Source organism: Lynx canadensis, chromosome D3, assembly GCF_007474595.2.
Source record: "Lynx canadensis isolate LIC74 chromosome D3, mLynCan4.pri.v2, whole genome shotgun sequence".
In the NCBI taxonomy this organism is placed as follows: domain Eukaryota; kingdom Metazoa; phylum Chordata; class Mammalia; order Carnivora; family Felidae; genus Lynx; species Lynx canadensis.
The window spans coordinates 10,313,959-10,335,909 of NC_044314.2; the positions used below are offsets into that span (position 1 = coordinate 10,313,959).

A 21,951-nucleotide genomic window follows, 5' to 3' on the forward strand; every position below is an offset into this window, starting at 1 on the left:
GAAAGTAAATAGCCCCCATGGACAGAACCAAAGTGATGCTACGCTGATGAAAGCAACCTGCGGTGAGAACAAGAGACACGTGACAACTTCCGCACTGAAAAACTGCACTGCTTACAGTCAGAAAGCTGCTTGTAGCAACCAGAATTCCTTGGCTGCTCTGTGAAAACTTGCCCAAGCAGAAAGAACATTTTAAGTTATTCTGGGACAAGGAGAAGGCCCCTTATAGGTATCACGTTCAGCAAGCATTGCCTTCCTGGTCACACATCTATCCGTGTAAACATCTGTCCGTTCCGTCGATCAAGCCTCAGTCATCTCATGGAAACACATTAAACCAAAACTAATGATTTTGTTAAAAAATTAAGTCACTTCCTTTGCTTCTGATTTACATATTCTTGGCCTCATTTGCCTGGCAGAGGACTTCGAGTTTCTATGTTAGTTTTTGATCTACTGACCATGTGGCTACCCCTGGGGTTTCCCCATCCTCCTGTGGACGATAACGTTCTTGCATGGTTTCCGTCTTTGCCTGAACTTTTGTCTTCGGCGTCCTCTGCTGTTTCAGCTGACAATATCTTACCTGGAAGTTTTCCAGCACTTGTCACTAGCCTGTCTCCAGCTAGTTAAAATACCACTCCAGCAGCTACCCAGGTCATAACATAGGGGATTTGAACATTTTTTTTTTCAGGTAGAATGAAAGTAAATTGAAATACAATATAAGGACACAGATGAAAGAAAACCACAAATGCAGATTCACTAAAAGAAACTAAAATGGATCCACCAAGCCATAAAATGTACTTATTTATTTAAACTGGAAATACATGTCTTCATTATGTCATACATTTTTTTATTCTTGATATTTCCTAAACCCTGGTCAATCGACATTAATTTGATCATAAAGAAACTTTACCTTTTATATGGAATATGAAAGCGGATGAGGAGTAATTGCCAATTCAAATAAAGCTGAACATTTTTTTGGAAAGTGTACGTGAAGACTGACAATAAATATTGCAGCGATTTTTGGCAACCATCCAATAACCATAAATGAAATGTTTGGCTTTAACATGCAACAATAGAAGATCAAATCCAATGAAAGACATATTTGGATCTTCTGAATTTTGGAGCCATGGGCTTGTTTTTGAGTTGTATTAAAATTTAAATCTATATTTACAGGTTTTCCACCATTGAAAAACATTCTTAGGTCTTGATATTTTTCTCCTCAACGTTACCCATTTCCTATGAACCTTGATTCCTGGCATCGCAGTTAACATGCCTTTGCAAAAGGAGCAGATTTTTATGGTGGTAACTTAAGACCATCTAAAAAGCCATTTCTCTTTAATGTTTCCTGTGAAAATTTTAAATCAGCATTTTGAATTTTATGTTGTTACAAAGAAAAACTGGGCACAGTGTATGAGCCATATAATAATCAACATATGGTTAGCTATTGAACAATGTGCCACAATTGAATAAATATCATATTAATATTTAAATATACACTCTGTCTAGAAGAGCATTTTGGCTATTCTTATTTTTGCTTGGTAGGAAATGCAACTTGTCACAGACATTTATCTCAGAATAATGAGACCCACACTTTTCATCTCTACATTATCACGTTTGTGTGTGTACTGAAAACTAGTCTTAAACAAAATTGGCTAAAGAAAAATATGTTTTTAATTAATTAATTTATTTTGAGACAGAGAACGCATGAGAGGGAGAGGGTCAGAGAGAGAGGGAAAGAGAGAATTCCAAGGAGACTCCATGCAGACAGCAAGGATTGCAGGTCTCAAACTCGTGAACCCTGAGATCATGACCTGAGCTGAAATCAAGAGTCAGATGCTTAACCCTCTGAGCCACCCAGATACCCCAGGAAAAATAAATGAAAGTAACAAAGGAAGCAAACTTTCCATTTTCCTCTCGTTCCCAGGATCCAAATGGCTTTCAGTTGTACATGGGTGTTTTACTGTGGTGCCTCTCCCAAAGCTGGCAAGTTTTTTCTCCTCCCTTGTGAATATAAATTGAAGCTTTTTAGTGTTGCAGCCACAAATAAAAGTGTAGTTGTCTCAAAAACACTTTTAAAAGGAAAATATATAGCAATATAAGTCTGCCTCAAGAAATAAAAGTCCAAATACAATCTAACTTTAAACCTAAAGGAACTAGAAAGAGAAGAACAAAGAACAAGCTGCGTAGAAGAGGGGAAATAATAAAGAATCTGAAGAAAAAGAAATGGCATACAGAGAAAAAAAATGAAATCAAGAGTTGGTTCTTTGAACAATAAATAAAATTGATAAACCCGAAGCAGACTCATCAAGAAAAAAGAGCAAGAACCTAAGTAAATAAAATCAGAGATAAAAAAAGGAGATGTAACAATGCCACCATAGAAGTAAAAAGAGTTATAAGACAATACTATGAAAAATTATACGCCAACAAATTGGGCAACCTAAAAAAAGGATAAATTCCTAGAAACATACAACCTTCCAAAACTGAATCAGGAAGAAGTAGAAAATCTGAACAGATTAATTACTAGTAATGGAATTGAACTGGTAATCAAAACAGCTACCAGAAATTAAAAGTCCAGGATCAGATGTATTTGCAGGTAAATTCTACCACACTTTAAAAAGAGTTAGTATTAGGACTCCTGGGTGGCTCAGTAGGTTAAGTGTCCGACTCTGGATTTCAGCTCAGGTCATGATCTCAGGGTTCTTGATTTCAAGCCCTACATCGGGCTCTCTGTTGTCGGCACAAAGCCTGTTTTGGGTCCTCTGTCTCCCTTTTTCTCTTCCCCTTCTCCACTTGCTCTCTCTCTCTCTCTCTCTCTCTCAAAAATAATAAATAAACATTAAAAGAAAAGAAGAGTTCATACCTATTCTTCTCAAACTATTTCAAAAAATAGAAAGCTTCCAAATACATTCTACAAGGCCAGACTGACACTGACACCAAAACCTGACATAGATAATACAAAAAAAGAAAACTAGAGGCCAATATCCCTGATGAACATTTATTCAAAAATCCTAAGCAAAATATTAGCAAACGACATTCAACAATAAATTAAAAGGATCATTGACCACAATCAGGTTGGATTTATTCCAGAGACGCTAGAATGGTTCGATATTCACTGGTTAATCAATGCGATGTACCACATTTACAAAACAAAAGATAAAGAAATCATATGATCATCTCAATTGATGCAGAAAAAGCATTAAAAAAATCAACATTCATTCATAATAAAACCTCTCGACAAGGTGGGCTTAGAGGGAACGTACCTCAACATAAAGAAGCCATATATGATAAACCCACAGGCCAACATCATATTCAATGATGAAAAACTGAGAGCTTTTCCTCTAAGTTCAGGAAAAAAAAACCCAGACGCCCACTCTCACCACTTTTATTCAATATAGTACTGGGAGTTCTAGAAACAGTAATTAGACAAGAAAAGAACCAAGAGACATCTATATTGGTAAAAAAAGAAAAAAAAGAAGGTAAACTTTCACTATTTGCAGATGACATGATACTATACTGTGAAGAAAAATTATATATTATGTATTATATGTATCATATATCATACATGAAATATATATCATATATATGTATCCACATCTATACAAATCCATATTTAATAAATATATATCTCTATATCTGCATATATTTTATTGTGAAGAAAATAAAACCTGGGTTAATTTCTAACTCATTTCAACTGCAAAACAATGTAAGAAGGTGATCAAGAGAAAGATGTCTACCTTTCTGTTTTCATCTCTGAATATAATGATTAAAACTACTAAAGTTTATTAAACTGTATACTTTAATATTATCAATAATGTTTTATAGTGATGTGGAATATTATATAATTAAGCTTTATGTATTTATTAATTTTTAATGTTTATTTATTTTTGAGGAAGAGAGAGAGAAAGAGAGAAGGGGGGGCAGAGGGAGAAAGACACAGAATCTGAGGCAGGCTCTAAGCTCCAAGCCATCAGCACAGAGCCAGACGAGAGGCTTGAACTCACAAATGGCGAGATCATGGCCTGAGCCGAAGTCGGATGCTTAACTGACTGAGTCACACAGGTGCCCCATCCCTATACTTAAATTTAGTTGTGTTCATGGATATATGAGTACATTTTTGGTTTGAAGTCTAACTTAATAGGTTAACAATAATGACTAGCTGTATTATAATTGAAACACTGTCCTGTGCATCAATAAAACTATTTAGCTTTTACCCAGACTACTATCCACAAACTGCTAAAGATTTAGGAGTGGGTAAAAAAGAGAAAATTTGAAAATTATCTCCTCGTGTGTATGTGTGTGTGTGTGTGTGTGTGTGTGTACCATGGTAATTTGGATACTACCTGAATATTCCACAATGAACTTCATAGAAAGTAAAACATTTAGCTACAGAGTAGGGTGAGACTTTTTATAATCAGTTCTAGAAAGAAATATTTGTGTATAACTTTTATGACGATAGTAATGTTCTACTAGCCATGCAAAGACACATGGTCATCCTTGATTTAAGGATAAAAAACTAGATCTTATTTGATGGAAGGGGAAGGATTTAGAGTTAATTTTGTAATCTGCCCTAGTCGTCACCCTATTTATAATATTCCTATTGTTATCAACTGCAAAATATGATCACTTCCATCCAAAGGATCCCCAAATTATCATCTAATTATGACATCAAAATCCCAGACCATACTTTGCATTACCCTTATCATCTCTCTTGGGTCCAAAGGGAAACAAAACTTCGGTGCACCTTCTCATGTGTGGTACTTCTTAATATAGAGACCTCTGAACTGAGGAAGAATGGTCTTTTTACATTTCTAAGTACCATGATGAGCCGAATTGTGGATAACCACACTAAATCCCCATACTCTGAACGTGAAGAATGAGAGGCCCATAGCAGTCACTTGTCCATAACAATCTGAAATCCCACAGGGTGCCTGGGCGGTCCACCCCAGGAGTAGTGAGTGCTTCACCTCGTTCTCATCTGTGGGGAGAGGGTTCTAGTGGACTCTCTCTCTTGGCTCGACCATATGGGATCCTTCCTCTGCCTCCTGAGATGTCCCATTTTTTTTATTCCTGAAAAATTTTCAACGTTTATAGCTTAATAGGTTTCTCCACAAACTTCCTGCCAGTAGAAGTTTGGCAACCCCGAGGGCATTATGGAACTTGAGCAATTTCAATTCCTTTTCAGTGAAAGGCACCACGTTGCTCTTAAAACGTTTTGTGACACTATTATTTTTAAATTTATACTATATTTATTAGGGAAGAAGAGGAAAAAAGCCTACAGTTCTTTCTGAGATAGTCCTTTCTCTATTTTGTGTTCAGCTTTATGTAAGTCCTGTTATTCTAGCTGCACAGGTATATTAGGATCCATATTAAACCTTTTAAAGGCATTAATGCTGATATTTATAACCATGTCTTTGATATTAACTATGGTGTTAGGTATCGTTTTATTTTCAGAATCTTAATACTGGCTTGGAGACTAGGGGTAAGAGCTTGTTTTCCATCTCAATAATTTATGGCTCGTTTTTAACCTTTTAAAATTATCCTTGCGATTTTAACAATTTCTTCCGTGGCTCGTTTTTCTCCTAAAGTTCTTTATCATATGCATCTGGGAACATTCAACAGACACTTTCAATATTCTCTTTGGGGATCTCCTTGGAAGGATCCATGTTTATTAGGCCAAGTTGCTGCAGATTACAGTTCTGTCAATTGTTCAACAACTATATAAATAAATTGTCATTTTTTTTATCACCCTTCAGTAATAATTTCTGCGTCATTTATCCAGATTTTTCCAACTGTGTGTTTGGCAAGTTTTCATTTTTGATTATCATCCGATTCCAAATCGCATGCCATATGTTTTAGGATTTGTAAAGGCAGTATTCGTTTCTAGAGAACAACTTTTGTACCAGGTAGTTTTTGTTACGATTGTTCACTTTTTGTAAGCCGTCCTCCACCTTAAAACTTATACGACAGTGTTGTATCAATATTTATTTAGGTAAACCAGTCTGCGGTCATTTTGGTTTGGTTAGCTTTGCTGCTGTCTGCTGGGCTTTCTCATCCCTCCAAGAGGAGTGAGTGAGTTCGTTGGAAGCTGCTGTCTGGTGTCAGGCAGACTGGTTGGCGTAACTGGGACCACTTGTTGTCTGTTCTACATGATCTCAGGGTCTAGAAGCCTAATCTGGCCTTGTTAACATGTTTGTCTTACTGTCCAGCAGAGTAGCAGCTGAGTAAGGTCGTTTGCAAGCACTTTTCAAGCCTTAGTGCTCCTCACAGTTGGTAATGAATGTTCCACAGGCCATTGAAGGTCATTGCATAGAAGTCATTGCACGGCCAGCGTAGATCCATGGGGTGGAGATAAGCCTACACATTTTGATGGGAGGGGAAGTGTTTGTGATCATGTTCAACTCTACCAACACATGTTTCTGCTTGCTCTCTTGTTCATCAGGAGGAGAAAAATTCTCTCAGGTAGTAGCTGGTCTACCAGGCTCAGCCTTAAGAGGGATTGTGTGTTTCTATCTGTCTTCCTGCACTTCTTTTCGCCCCACACAAAATAGCTTTCTCCGTGGAGTCCCTGTCCCCTTAGCGTGGACTCCAGAATGGAAACATGCGGAGAATATATCTTAGCTGACATGTAGTGGGAATCATCCCAGCTAGTTCTGCAACTTGAAGAAGCAGATCACGTAGCCTTGCCTGCCCTCTGTCAATCTACCAAAACCAGACACACGTGTGTGAGAGAAAGTAAATAATTGTCAGGCTATACCATTGAGTTTGGAGTCTTCTAATGAATCAGTAAATGACAATACATGCACTATCACCCAAATTGACTGAAGACTTGGCTTGGGTTCGCTGGGTTTATTTCCTCAGAGGGACCAAGAATGTTCATAATGTTTACTTCATTATTTATCTGTGTGAACTAATACATTTTCTTTTTCATACCTCAGTGATAAGAACTGTATGTCATGTTAGGAACAAATGGAATCAATGTGTTTTCACTGCTATAACTCTTCATGGTGAGTGAAGAAACTGTGGCCAAATCATTCTTTTTCTTTTTTGGATGAGCAGGATATCTCCAAAGAATTCAAGAAATATCAGCTTAATATTTGTACAATCGGATACCTGCTAATGAAAGCAAGATTACATCTAAATAGCAAATAGGACAGTTGGGGGGCCAATATTAAAAAGCTTTCAGTTTTTACTCAATTCGTGCATGATGACTTTGTTAAAAAGTTGCTTCAGTCTTTTCTTCGTTTGGGTTTTTTTTAACAAGGATTTATAGCAAGTTTTGAAATCAGGACTTTTTCATAAAACAGAATTTTGATGAAGTTAATTTAATGAATACTATGGACTGAACAGTGCTGACTTCAAAAATTGCCTTCAGTACAATTCCTACACACACACACACACACACACACACACACACACGCACCATGCAGTCACACACCAAGATATTTCTCACTAGGGTGATGTTTAACCCTCACGAATTAGTAAAGGCAGAAGCCCAAACCTGGGTTCTTATATTAGCTTTACAATTCACTGATTTAAGTCTACAGTACATGATTTCTCAATTATAGTTTGCTATATCAAGACACACAAGGCTGACTACTTCCTTGATTCAGTTGTTATATTACTCAATGCTCTCCACCTTTATATCTACATTTTCTCAACGGTCATTAAAATATAAGGAATAAATCATTCGAAATAATTATCTCCCTGTTTGCTCCTGCAAGGACTGGGACCATGCGAAGCCACTGGAGTGCAATTTTTTCTAGTTGAAATGAATTCTACCGACGAATTCTACAATATGTTTGTTATACAAACTATATTAGACAATATTTTGTGATGTGGCGAGAAAGAATTTATAAAGTTGTTGGCCTTAGGAGCAGAAATGGTTCTTCGGGGGGGTTAAATATTGTTTGAAGAATTCTCCACTTTCTCAGAATCTGCCCCTTCGGCTGTAATTCCCTAAGAAGCTTAAGGGTTATCTGGCTACAGGAGCCAAATGGATGCTACCTTGTAAATATTTCACAGTGATATCATGGTTATGAGAACAGAGAAAAAAAAAAATCCTAGATCCTTGAAAACATGTTAGATCCTAGGTTCAATCATTTGCTTTGATAAGAAATCCAGAGATCGATAGGGCATTTGGGTGCATTTTATTTTCACTGGGTGTTTTATTTCAATTTCTCATTTTATTCTGAAGGTGTTACTCAAGTATTTGTTTGTGCAATGGTGGAATCAAACTTCAAAAAGGTAGGAGGGAAGGCTAGAAGGGCAAGTCTCTGAAGCTTTCCTGACTGGGCCCGTCCATGAAGCATCTTATCTTGTTATCCTTTGTGTTGTGTAACAGCGGGTACCAGTTGCCTTTGATTAAGTAATTGGGTTCAGGAAACTCTCAGGCATGAACATATAATTATTGTTTCTGCTTCTTTTTGTTCCTCTGACCCACCAAAAGACATCTGGCTCAACTGTACTATTAGGAATGAAGAGAAGAAAATGGAACTAATAATTCAAATTGTAGTTTTTAAATTTCTCACAACTCCTCTTTTCAACAACGAAGAAACACAGGAATCTCTTCTTGACAGCCCTGAAGGCACATAACTGGGCACCTAAAATAAAACGTGTAACAATTCAAAAGGACACTTTTAATTTTCAAAGTAACACAGTTACACACTTTCATCAGAAATAAAATGGCACCTTAGTTGTGATCAGCACTGAACAGAGAGAAATATCCAAAAAGGAAATGAAACTCTGAGGAACACTCTTAGGGTGGTAGATGTTTTTCTTTATTTTACTTCAATTTGTGAAAGCTGCCATGTCAGCAGTTTCAAATTAAAAAAAAAAAATTAAAAAGGCGCATTGTTTTCAGGTTTCTTGAGTTGCATATTCTGTATTTATGCCCGTTTTGAAACACAAGTGAGGAGGCAGATTATATTTTCTGATGCTGTCAAACATTCCATTTTTATCATGAAAATGACACATTTTAATGTGATAACTAACAGTTAATATCAGCAGATGGAAAGTCATGTTTATCTTTCAGCTGGTTGCCATGATGAATTGCAATGTCAGATTTTGTACCTAGGAATTCAGATACTTAGTATCATTTCCACATTTTAAAAATGTGCATCAATATGTTTACATGAATGACTTTAATGTGGAAGGTCACACATGTAGCTTATTGCTTGCTACTGACATGAGTCGAATTATCTGTTTTGAAGTTTTTCAAGCATTGCGATGCCTTCCCAACTTTATTCCACACCCATTATGTAACATACCCATTTAAAAAATACTGTGTCCTTGGGCTTTTAGAGGCTGGTTTCGGATATTAGCATGCAAGCAATAAGATAATGAAGGAATGAGAAACAGTATTTTGATATCCTATCCTCTATAGTTCATACTTTCAATCGGACCTCAAGTAGAATATAATGGTCATTTCTGGAATACTGTCTAAGTTTAAGGAGCAAATTGCAAATGATATAATTAGAAGATAACATTTTAGAGCAAGAATATCATTACTATAGGGGCGCCTGGGTGGCGCAGTCAGTTAAGCGTCCGACTTCAGCCAGGTCACGATCTCGCGGTCCGCGAGTTCGAGCCCCGCGTCAGGCTCTGGGCTGATGGCTCGGAGCCTGGAGCCTGTTTCCGATTCTGTGTCTCCCTCTCTCTCTGCCCCTCCCCCGTTCATGCTCTGTCTCTCTCTGTCCCAAAAATAAGTAAACGTTGAAAAAAAATTAAAAAAAAAAGAATATCATTACTATAAATTGTTAGTGAAAACTTAGTTTTAAATATAATTTTGTAAAAAAAAAATACACACATACAAACACCTAAGACTCTATTCCTACCTTTGAATGGAACTATTTATCATGGCGAGAAACTGTTAGAGAATTCAGGAGCCTTTCTGCCATTGAGGTAAGATGAATGATGAATCCAATGCAAGGCAGGGTTTCTTAATAATTTATTGGGTCATGAGTTATGGTTTTGTTCAATTGAAAATTATAAGATAGGCTTGCTTCAGGCAAAGAGCATAATGTATGCAGAAGGAAAATAGATTAAGCAAACATTCCATGAGTTTAATCACTTCAAACATTATACTGGCTAAAGGCCCTGATGCATTTGTCATTAATTCAGGGGACAATTTCACCTCCACATAACATGATCACAAGATGGGGGTTGTCACTAGAGCTCTTTTAATGGGATGCTCATAATGAATAGTCAGCGGAAGTCATTACTCACATTCAATGTTTTTCCTTGTAAACGAGGATAAGAAAGACTGCAGAAACCAAAGCTTCTGATTATTTTTTTCTCTTGTGGAACGTTAATATTTTTTCTGTTTCTCATCACTCATTTATCCATTGACTTTGACATTCATTCAACATACATTTATTGAGCACCAACTTTGCACCAGAGACCCTGTTCCAGGTTCATTATAAAAGCCATTTCTAAATAGTTCTTGCTGGCCAGCACTTTTGAGGTGAAAACAATTGCATGGGTTGTCTTAGACTAAGGAGTTCATAAAGTTGCCCAGATTTTACCAAAATAATGAAATCAATGGATAGGTAAAATTACCACCTCAACCTTTATTTAATCAATTCCCTTTCACGTTTATTGAGAAGTTAGCATATGCATGTTCTTATATACATAAAACAGTGCTCTATTCTACAGGTTGGTCTAAATAATATTTACTTAAAGGTTGCAAATCAGTGTTAAATCAACCCCAATTCAATTTGTATTTGATTTCAGGATCTTTGGTTTTGTCTTGGGAGGTTTTTCATGATGCTGCAAGTTGTTGTTCTTTACCTGGTAACTCCTCATAAAATGTATTGGTTCTGGCAGAAAAAAACCCAAAACCCAACAATAATAAAATTATAGTAGTCACATTAGTTTTATGTCCCTCCCAGATAAATCTCCAACCGAGGTCTCAATATTGTGGGGTATAAGGATCTCAAAGGAGTAATAGCATGGCCATATATTTTGATCGTAATGTTTCTCTGGCAGTGAGTTGTCCAAGAAATGTGTCTCTTGAGGGCTGCAGTTCAACCTCCTACAGGCTTAGGAAGAAACACAAAAAACATTTTGGCTACCTATCTCTGGGCTTAAGGATGATGTAGTGAGTGACTGTCCCATAGTGATCAGGTATAGGTACCTCTTGTCTGAATGGAATCTGAATTCATTTATTGCCCCAGTCAGACATATCTGTTCATTTCTACAGAACACTGCAAAGGAAATCTATAAGACTTCTTATCTATTAAATACATATTTTTATAAAAAAAAATCTAACTTAATTATTTCAAATATTTTTAAAGATCATCTAATCCTTTTTCTTTCAAGTACTTATCACATATTTTGTGGGAGAAACTCTATGAGTTGCTGGTAGATCATAACTGAAAACAGTACTCAATAATTTCTACCCTAATAGAAAGACATTGTATTCTGACAAAATAAAAGGTAAACACATAAATGAAATAAATTATATTATATATTGAAATATGCTATTGGTAAGCAGAAAACAATGAAAAGGGATAGTGAGTCTTGAGTAGAACAGTTGCACTTTCAGATTTTTTTTTTACAAATTATATGAAAATTTTAGGGAAAAGGTGATTTTTGAGCAAAAAGCTATGAGGAGTAAGCACATAGGACTTGATCTTTAGGAAAGGTATTCTAAGCAGAGGGAACAAATACTGTGTCTGATTGTGAAATTAAAAGTTCTGGCGGGGGTATAACCACCCTTCGAGAAAGAGAAGGGTCTTTTAAGAACCTGAAAATACTTTGGTTTTAGTCTGAATGCAACAGGATCTTAGCACAGAATTGACATCATCTAAAATCGATATTAACTTGATAAATCGGACTGATTTTTGAAATAAATTGAGGACCAAGGGTAGAAGAAGTTATTGGAAAAGGAGACTCTTCTTATAATTTATTAAATCGATGAAAGTGACTTGAATTAGGCTGATAGTAGTTGAGGTGATAAGAAGTATGAGATTTGGGATATATGGGTATTTTTTTTCACAGTGAAAATGAGGCAAAGGTACAGACATTTCTTGTATATCCCCTGCCTCCATATTTGCACAGGCTCCTGCATTATCACCATCCGCCACTAGAGGGGTGCGTTTGTTGTTTGATGAACCTACACATCATCATGATCCAAAGACCGTAGCTTACATTACAGTTCACTCTTAGCGTCGCGCATTCTGTGGGTTTCAACAAATGTATCACTATGGTATCATACAGAATATTGTCACTGCTTTAAAAATCCTCCGTGGTCTGCCTGTTCATCCCTCTCACCACGTAAAATGTGTGTCAACCAATGATCTTTTTACTGTCTCCATACTTTTGCCTTTTCCAAAATGGCATATAGTTGGAATCCCACAGTAGCAATCTTTTCAATTAGCTGCTTTCACTTTAATATGTATTTAAGTCTTCTAAAGGGTATGTGCTTGCCCTTTCACAAAGAACGGAATGGATTACAGAGAATGACCGCAAATCTCAAAAAGATTTGGTGTAAAGAGGGAGGTGTAATTTATTTTGTTAGATGCTATCTTTATTTTATATTTAGAACTTAAGCACGGGGAGAGAGTATTCGATTAGAGATATTACTCATTTGGCACTTTTTCCTTTACAATGCCTGAGGCATTTATCTTGATCGCTATGTGGAAAGAGGTACTTCTCAAAAAACACGAATGTATAATTTTATTCAAAATTATGCATTTTCATTTCAGGTAACAAAAATTATTTATTTCTTTGTGGCTCAACAATCTTTTTCTAAACTAGTCATTATGACATTTCTTTCTTCTATGTATTGTTTTCAGCTCTATGACTTTTACATAAAGGAAAAGAAAAACTACAGAAGAAAGCTGTATATTTTAAGTTAGGCATATGAGTTGTTAGCTTGCATTTGATTCTGTGACTGAGTATTTTACTATTTTCTGAGAAAGGAGACAAAAATCGGGGAGGGGAATCAAACAAACATGGCAAGTTATTATGTACCGTTAAAAACTTCTTCAAAGGGTACTAAATGAAACGTCAAAGTTTTCAATTTTTAAACTATTTTTCAAGATCCAAATGAAAAGGCAAAAATATGACAATCTTATTACAATCTTGCTTTAAAATCCCCTCCTTTATTTTTATAAATTGTGGAGAATATAAATTACCTGTATGAATTATATAAATCATGTGTGTCTAGATTATAACCAAAATGTTTTATTTGAAAATATTATATCGGTTATTTCTTTTATCACATATGTATGCTAGAGTCATTATTATGTTTAGCCAATAAATGCTGAATGCATGTAGTATTTTTGATCCTGGTACATATTACACAGGCTCATTAAAAATTCAAGCAAAATGTTAAGATGTTAGCTAATTTTCCAGGAAATAAGACTGTGGTATATTTGTAAGAGTCAGACCTTATTTCCTATGAAATATTCATAGCATTGATTTCCCTTGTTTCATAACACACTAGAGAGAAAGAGTTCAAAAATCCAAACAAAAAAGAAAATATTTTTATTCCATTGCTCATAGAAGTTAAGTTCCCTAAGTTTTGAGGTACACATAGAGCTGCTGTGGATGGTCAGGAGAGATGCAAACCACACAATCCACAGGGCACTATTTGTGTGTTACATTAATGGCGTAACACAATATCTCTAAGCTTAGGTCTAGTTTGAGACTCTTATTTTGTACTAGAGCTATGTAATGTTTTATCTGGGACTGTAATTTTTGATTTTGATTTTTCAGTATTTGATGTTGAAGAACATGATAATATGGACTCCTTGGGGAGGAAAGTAAAATAAAAAATGTTAGGGAAACTTTTCAATTAACCACTAGTTCTTTTTTTTTTTAATTTGTCTCAAATTTTTATTAATTTCCAGTTGGTTAATATACAGTGTCATATTAGTTTCAGGTGTAGAGTTTAGTGATTCAGCACTTACATACAACAGCCAATGTTCATCACAAGTTCCCACCTAATCCCCATCATCAATTTAATTCCCCCACCTCCTCTCTGGGAAGCCTGCGTTTGTTTTCTGTCTCTGTAGTTCAGGGTCTGTTTCTTGGTATTCCTCTCCTTTTCCCCCATGTATTTATTTGTTTTGTTTCTTAAATTCCACATGTGAGTGAAATCATATAGTATTTGTCTTTCTCTGACTTATTTTGCTTAGTGTAATACTATCTAGCTCTATCCACCTCATTGCAAATGGCAAGATTACATTCTTTTTTATGGCTGAGTAATATTACATGTGTATATATACTTTTGTGTATATATACTGTGTGTGTGTGTATATCCTCACCAGCACCCCTTGTTTTCTGTGTTGTTGATTTTAGCCATTCTGACAGGCGTGAAGTGATATCTCATTGTGATTTTGATTTGCATTTCCCTGATGTCGAGTGATGTTGAGCATCTTTCATGTGTCTCTTGGCCATCTATGCATCTTTGGAAACATGCTTATTCATGTCTTCTGCCCATTTTTTAACTGGATTATTTGGTTTTAGGGTGTGAAGTTTGATAAGTTTTTTTAATATATTTTGGACCCTAATCCTTTATCAGATATGTCACTTGCAAATATCTTCTCCCATTCCATAGGTTGCCTTTTAGTTTTGCTGATTGTTTCCTTCACTGTGCAGAAGTTTTTTATATTGATGAAATCCCAATAGTTTGTTTTTGCTTTTGTTTCACTTGCCTCAGGAGACATCTAGTTAAGAAATTACCATGTCCAATATCAAAGAGGTTACTGCCTATGTTCTCCTCTAGGATCTTAATGGTTTCCTGTTTCATATTTTGGATTTATTTTTGAATTTATTTTTGAATTTATTTTTGTATGCAGTAAGAAAATGGTCCCGTTTCTTTCTTCTGCATGTTTCTGTCCAGTTTTCCCAACACCATTTGTTGAAGAGATGTCTTTTTTTTTTCCATTGGTCCTGCTTTGTTGAAGATTAGTTGATCATATATTGTGGGTTCATTTCTGGGTCTTCTATTCTGTTCTATTGATCTACATGTTTATTGTTGTGCTAATACCACACTGTCTTGATCACGACAGTTTGAGTAACATGGTGTCTGCAAATAGTGAGAGTTTGGCTTCTTCTTTACCAATTTGGATGGCTTTTATTTCTTTTGTTGTCTGATTGCTGAGGCTAGGACTTCCAGTACCATGTTAAATAGAAATGGTATGTAGAAAACCCAAAAGACTCCACACACACACACAAAATTGCTAGAACTGATACACAAATTCAGTAAAGTTGCAGGGTACAAGATTAATGTATAGAAACTTGTTGCATTTCTATACACCAATAATGAAGCAGCAACCACTAGCTCTAAGGGACAAAATACAGAGAGAGAATGAAGAACTTCACCAAGAAGGAAAAACAAAAAGGGGTGAAGTTATGAAGTGGTCCTTAGAAAGTTGAGTGTGGGGAAATAACCCGTCCTCCAGAAGTCTTTATTTTATTGTCCTCTTAATCTCTTACCAAACCAAAGTCACAGATGTGGGAGGTAGGTTTGAAATGCCGATTTCTTTAGAACTCATGATATATATCCGCAGAAAGGGCAGACATGTGCCAGTTTACTTGGTTTTATTTTATGGTCAGTATGTAGATCCAAGAAGCACATATGACTCACAATCAGCTAGTAGAGTAATTAATCATAAGCCAGAGGCCAATGTTACCTACCCAGAGTTTAGTTTCAGTGCATACTTTGTATAATTTTTTTTAATTTTTTTTAACGTTTATTTATTTTTGAGAGAGAGAGAGAGACAGAGCATGAGTGGAGGAGAGGCAGAGAGAGAGGGAGACACAGAACCTGAAGCAGGCTCCAGGTTCTGAGCTGTCAGCACAGAGCCCGATGCGGGGCTCGAACCCACGAACCGTGAGATTGTGACCTGAGCCGAAGTCAGATGCTTAACCAACAGAACCACCCAGGCGCCCCAACTTTGCATAAATTTAAGCATTTTATTGAAGTTTGGTGTCACTGACAAATTCTCTGCTGTGTAAAAGAATCCAGATGGTGTGAATTCTAGGTTAGGTTTTTGTATTTTCATGACTGAGGCAAAGTGAAATTCATATATAGATTATAAAAACATGTCTTACGGTTTTGAAGCCATAATTCAGAGACTTAATAGCCTATTGCTATATATTACAATTATACACATAGCATTAATATAACATTAGCTAAAAGGCCTGCCATATAGCCATGACGTTAAGGGAAAAAGTTCATTTATATTTTAATTTTAGCTTGAAACAGATAACTCTGGAATGTTATTCAATGTATATTAACTAAGACTGATAATCAATGCTTTCATTTAAACTTAAATACTAATGCATGCAGCAGAATTAAATCCAATGACTTTGATTTTCTTTTCCTGGAGCTATTTGAAATTATTTGATCCATCTTTCTTAACACTCAAATCTGGTCCATTAAGACTGAAAAGGCAGAAAAATGCTGCATTAAAATTAAAAGCTCATATTCTGAAAAGCAGTTAGCTAAACTCTGAGACTTTAATGTCCAGATGTAATATTTTCATTTCATATGAAGGAAAATAAGTTATTATTGCATTTGACCTTTAGAAGTTATGTTTTATGTATAGTTAAAATAAGTAAGTTCCTGTAGGCTGATCAATAAACAAGACTGTGTTTTGAAGTCAGTTGCAATAACTGTGTGTACATTAAAAATGAAAAGAAAGGACAGTGTATGTGTGAGATTTTAGAACATTCCAAATTTTGTACCTTATAGCTATTGAGCTGTATTCATAATTATTCTACCTTATTAAATTATACACAATTATCTACGCACATCAAACCATTTAGTCAATTTCAGCCCTGTTTTTAGCTCTCAGTTTTCTTGACTAGTAAAAAAAAAAAAAAAAAACTTTGCTTTAGGTACTAGCAAAGTACATTATTTATTAAAATAAAATTATTTGAGCCAGATATTTCTCTGACTCTTCTCAGGGTTTTGTGTCTCCTTTTTTAATGATCATCTTTACACACTTGAACATATCATGTCTACAGTCCTTCCTGAGGTGTCATTTTTAGTCTAGATTCTTAGGATATGATGATACTTGATTGCATTGTCTTATAATGAGCAACCAGAAATAGATTTCTACTCCGTATCGGTAGCCCTTGCCAACCAATCAGAATGGAAAGGCAGAGCCGTGTTAGAATTAGTGACCCTACACTTTGGGTGAGCCATTCCTACACACTTTTTATGAAATTATCATTATTCTTATTCTGTCCTCATTCGTTCAGTGGGGTATCTCAATGTACAATGCAGAAAGTTCAGTGAGTTTAATTAATAATCAAGAGTGTCTCTTTTAATAGTATTAAAAAATATAAAAAGTTAATTCACTAACTTAATAAACAAATACACTCAACTATGCCATGGCATTTCATGCCATTCTGTCTGAAAAGTTTTCTTCCTACGCAATTCTACATTTGTTATTACAGTTTGAAGAAAATACACTGGTAAAATAATGTTTCAACTGTAAACATAATATGTATTTTTAGAAATTCTATTGGTTTTGGCACTTCCCTGAAGATACACAGAGATCTTTCAGAAATTCAATATAATGTAACTATGAGGTAAGGATTAAGAATAATGTGGTATTTTCAAAATGACACATATGAAGGTATCTTAGTAATTGATAGTTATTTTGAAAACAAAAGTACAAGGGAAAAGTCAATTTATCCCCCAAAATAAAACTATATCCTCATCAGGATGATTTTCCACAAACTAAATGGAAAATAAAAAAAAAAAAAAAAAAGAATGGACTCTGGAGTTATATCACTAAAATTTGAGTCTTGGATTTGCAGTCTTGAGCATTGAACCACCATGATCTGTTTCTTCATGTTTAAAAATATGAAGTAACAGTTATTGTACCTATTTTATAGTGCTGTTGTGAGTTCTCAACAAGTCACAGTGGAAAAATGTTCTTAGGAAGCTATCTCCTGCATACTTATGACCTCTTGTTTCTATTATCCAAACTCAGTAATATACACATTTTTCAGTTTCCAGGTCATTTTATTCAGAATCTTGTGTTTGTTTCCTGAATTAATCTAAACTATACAAAACAATGTAAAAATGGCTACCATTTTCTCTCCCTGATGCCCATCATGGGGACAATAACCTGGGCCATTTAACTCAGGGGGTTCCCCAGATTCGGTCCAGTAAATGAGGCCAAGTGACACTCTAGCCCCTTGAATCATTTTCAGATGCATTTAGCTGCAGTGAGGAAAGCCTAATGGGGTGTGGAGGTTAACTAGGCTATGGAGATAATTTCGGGAAAAGAGATGGTACCTGGGGCAAGAGCCTACCCAAACAAAAGAGTGTCTAAGATGTTTATGATTCCTTCTTGTGCCTCAAAAAGTGACACTTACTCAAAGAAAAAAAATGACAGAATGTCCATCCCTTGGTTCCCTTTCCTCTCCACTCCCACTCCTTTTCAGCACCCCATCCCCCCAGACTGAACCCTGGGTAGGGCTATGTAGCAGGACACTCTCTCAGGTGAGGTCAGCAACACTGAGGGACATCTCCTCGATGGAGGTGTTGTAGAATTTCTCAAAGAGCCCTTTGTCTTCTTCTGAGACCGTGTCAACACCCACATCCTTAGGGCCAAATCATCTACCATCACCTATTCTCTGGATATAGTTTTCCCTGTTGGTGGGAATGTCATAGATGGTGACTAAAGAAACCTGCTGTACATCAATGCCTCTGGCCAGCAGGTCAGTGGTAATCCATACTCTGCTAGAGACAGTGCAGAACTCCCTCATGATAACATCTCATTATCCTTTTGGCCCCTATCTCTGTGCACTGCAGTCACGGTCAAGTCTGCGGCTTACATCTTTTCAGTGAACCAATCAACCTTCATTCAGGTGTTGAAGAATATGACTGCCTGTGTGAGGGTCAGCATTTCATACAAGTCACATAGTGTGTCCAGAGTCCAATCTTCCCATTCCACACCGATGGAGAACTGGCAGATACTCTCCAGGGTCAACTCTTGCTTCTTGACCAGAATCCAAATGGGGATTGAATTTCTTGAGCACCTCAAGCATGTCAGAAAGCATTGCAGTTGACGGAAAAACCACCTGGGTGCTGCTGTCAAGCTTTTGGAATATGTCATAGACCTGGTCTTTGATTCCGTGGCTTTGCATTTCATCAGTTTTCCTCCAGTACAAACATCTTGAGGTATTTGGGAGACAGGTATCTCCGGTTAAGCATATCAAACACAAGACATGGGGTACCCACGACAATATGGGAAGCTTTCATCTTCTGTATGTCAGCTGGTATCTTGGTCCCCCAAGTGTGGCAGAAGGCACCCATAGAATTTCCTAATGCCATGGATACCTTCTGTATCTGCTGAGCCAACTCTAGTAGGTGTGGGGCCAAGGCCTCTGTAGCCTTTAGATATTATTTTCTCCTTACCACATCAACTTCATGATGCATGGACCTCTAGTTTTTCATTTAATTGAGCAATCACGCTCAACTGCCTCATGCTAGGAACACCTTAACCCTGGATCAATCCATCCAGTTAGCTTTCCCATAGCAACTCCAAGACTGATGAAACCTATTAGACAAATAAATACATACATACATACATGCATACATACATACATACTACTTCTCAGATTTGGTCCCTTTCTCAGTTTCTTAACTCAAATTTAACTGAGTCCTCATTCGTGCCTGAAAATAATAAATTCTTTCCTTAATAATTGCTATTTTCCAATTCTCTCCTTTTTATTCATTTATTTTTTGTTACCAATGGCCCTGCTACTCATCCATAATCTTAACCAGGTGAGCCTCATCTCTCCTTCACCAACCGAAAATAGAAAAAATCAGAAAGATCCAATTCAATGTGTTTCAGAATCGATATAAAAAAAAGTGGCTGTTTTCCCAGTCCCAGATTGGGCTTGAGCGGTCTCATCGTAACCACTGATACAAAGAATGGCTCGCTCCTGGATGGCAGAAGGTTTCTCAAAACCATAGGCAGAGATGCCATGGAGAAGGGACTCAGAGAAGCTCATGTCATCAAAACTGTTGATGATCTCGTTCCAGTTACTGTCAATGATGCCTTCAAGCTCCATCCCTTCCAGGCCACTGTCTCTGGATCAGGAATCCTGACTCAAAGACGTGACCCTTAGAAACTTCAAACTCAGTAATATATTTGGATAGAATTTCGCATTTAAGCTATTCCAGAGGCAATTTTCATTGGTCTGGTCAGAAGTTAATATGGAAATAATGTACCGGTCACTTATTGATTTTGTATACAATTCACATACTCTTGCTCCTCCGTAATACATATATAAAAAGTTATTTCAAGTACATTTTATTTTTTAAGATCTCCTGACAAGTGTTTTGCAAAATATACCATAGATTGGGAAGAAACTTTTTATGAGCCTACAAATCTCTTCCATGTTGACAACATCCTTGTTTCCTGTCAAATATTTCTAAAGAGGCCCAGACTTATTTTCTTCTCACACATACAACTGTGCTATAATTGTCATATATATATATATATATATATATATATATATATATATGATATTTAATTATACATATAGTCACTGATTGCAAATGAATACCAAAACTGTCAAATAATCTTACTCTATTTTTATGGAACTTTTAGTCTTCTCTCAGAAAATACTTTTACTTTCTTTATTCCTAAACTTCTCATGCTGCATACAGATTTTCACCTGCTTACCTTTCCTTATGCTTCCCTTAGAAAATCAAGACAATTAAGAGGGACCTAATTCATCCTTTCACATCAATTATATGCATCTGCAAACACTTGGGCACAGACATTCTGCCTTTTCTGTAGTTACAATTAAAGGTCTTGTTCTGTGTTTTGTTTGTTTGTTTTAATGTCTTCCTTCCTCTGGTAGGAATATGGATCGCATACTCTCTCAACTTTTCAAAGACATGTCTCCAGAAATTATATTCTAACTCTTTGTATTATTAATTTGGCACTCACTACTAATTCTTCAAGGAAATGAAATATTATTCAAAACATTCCCTGCTTCTATCACCCCTCTTTAAAAATTCTCATTCTACAAGAGGATTATGTTCTTCTAATGCATGCACTCATATATCAGGATTTGTCATGTGACTTCCTTTGACTAATGGTATCACAGTGAGATTGACACATACTAACTTAACAAGAACATTAGAAGTATTACATGGTTTTCCTATTCTTGCTTTCCTCTAATATGAGGAAAGTTGTCACAGACTATGAGTCTGGAGTTCACTCTTGTCTTACAAGAGAGCAGACACAGAATTGAACACGAGAGAGGCTAATGTCAGGGAAGAGAGGAGAGCCCCAAACAGGGGTTTTGTCTCCGTATTAATTGAGCTCGCAAGATATCACTCACGTGGGGAACATGAAGAAAACAAGATCTTACACACGTGAACATGGAGAAAACAATCATTAACTTGTGTGTATAAGAAGCAAAGGGTCTGGGAGGGCAAGTGGTGTTTGTGATCAAGGTACATTGGCTCCAGATGGAAAGTAATTTCCTGCAGGTGATAGTACAAGTTACTCGTGGTTCATTATAATATCTCGCTTGCTAACCTCGGGCACTTTCGCCCCATGGTAGCAGCTTTTTGTCCACAAGCTTTTATCTAACCCATTTATGTAAGGAGAACCTATTTCCCCACAGGGAGTGATGATCCAGGGAGGGGATGTTATTTCATGTTCTCAAATGTTTATTTACTTATTTTTGAGAGAGAGAGAAGAGGGGCAGAGAGAGAGAGGGAAGGAGAGAATCCCAAGTAGGCTTGGTGTTGTCAGAGCATAGCCCAATGTTGGGCTCAAACTCATGAACCGTGAGATCATGACCTGAGCCAAAATCAGCAGTTGGACGCTTAACCTGCTGAGCCATCCAGACGTCCTCTGCAGAGGATGCTATTTCAGCCAGAGCTACACATGACCCGAACTAAACAAGAACCAAATTACACAAGCTGGCACTAATGACAAAATTTTTAAAAATATA

The 21,951-nt window shown here is 36.3% G+C and overlaps 1 pseudogene; it reads right to left on the minus strand.

Moving 5' to 3' along the window:
- Positions 1–18,465: 18,465 nt before the first annotated feature.
- On the minus strand, positions 18,466–20,262 carry LOC115527990 (annotated as a pseudogene).
- Positions 20,263–21,951: the final 1,689 nt, after the last annotated feature.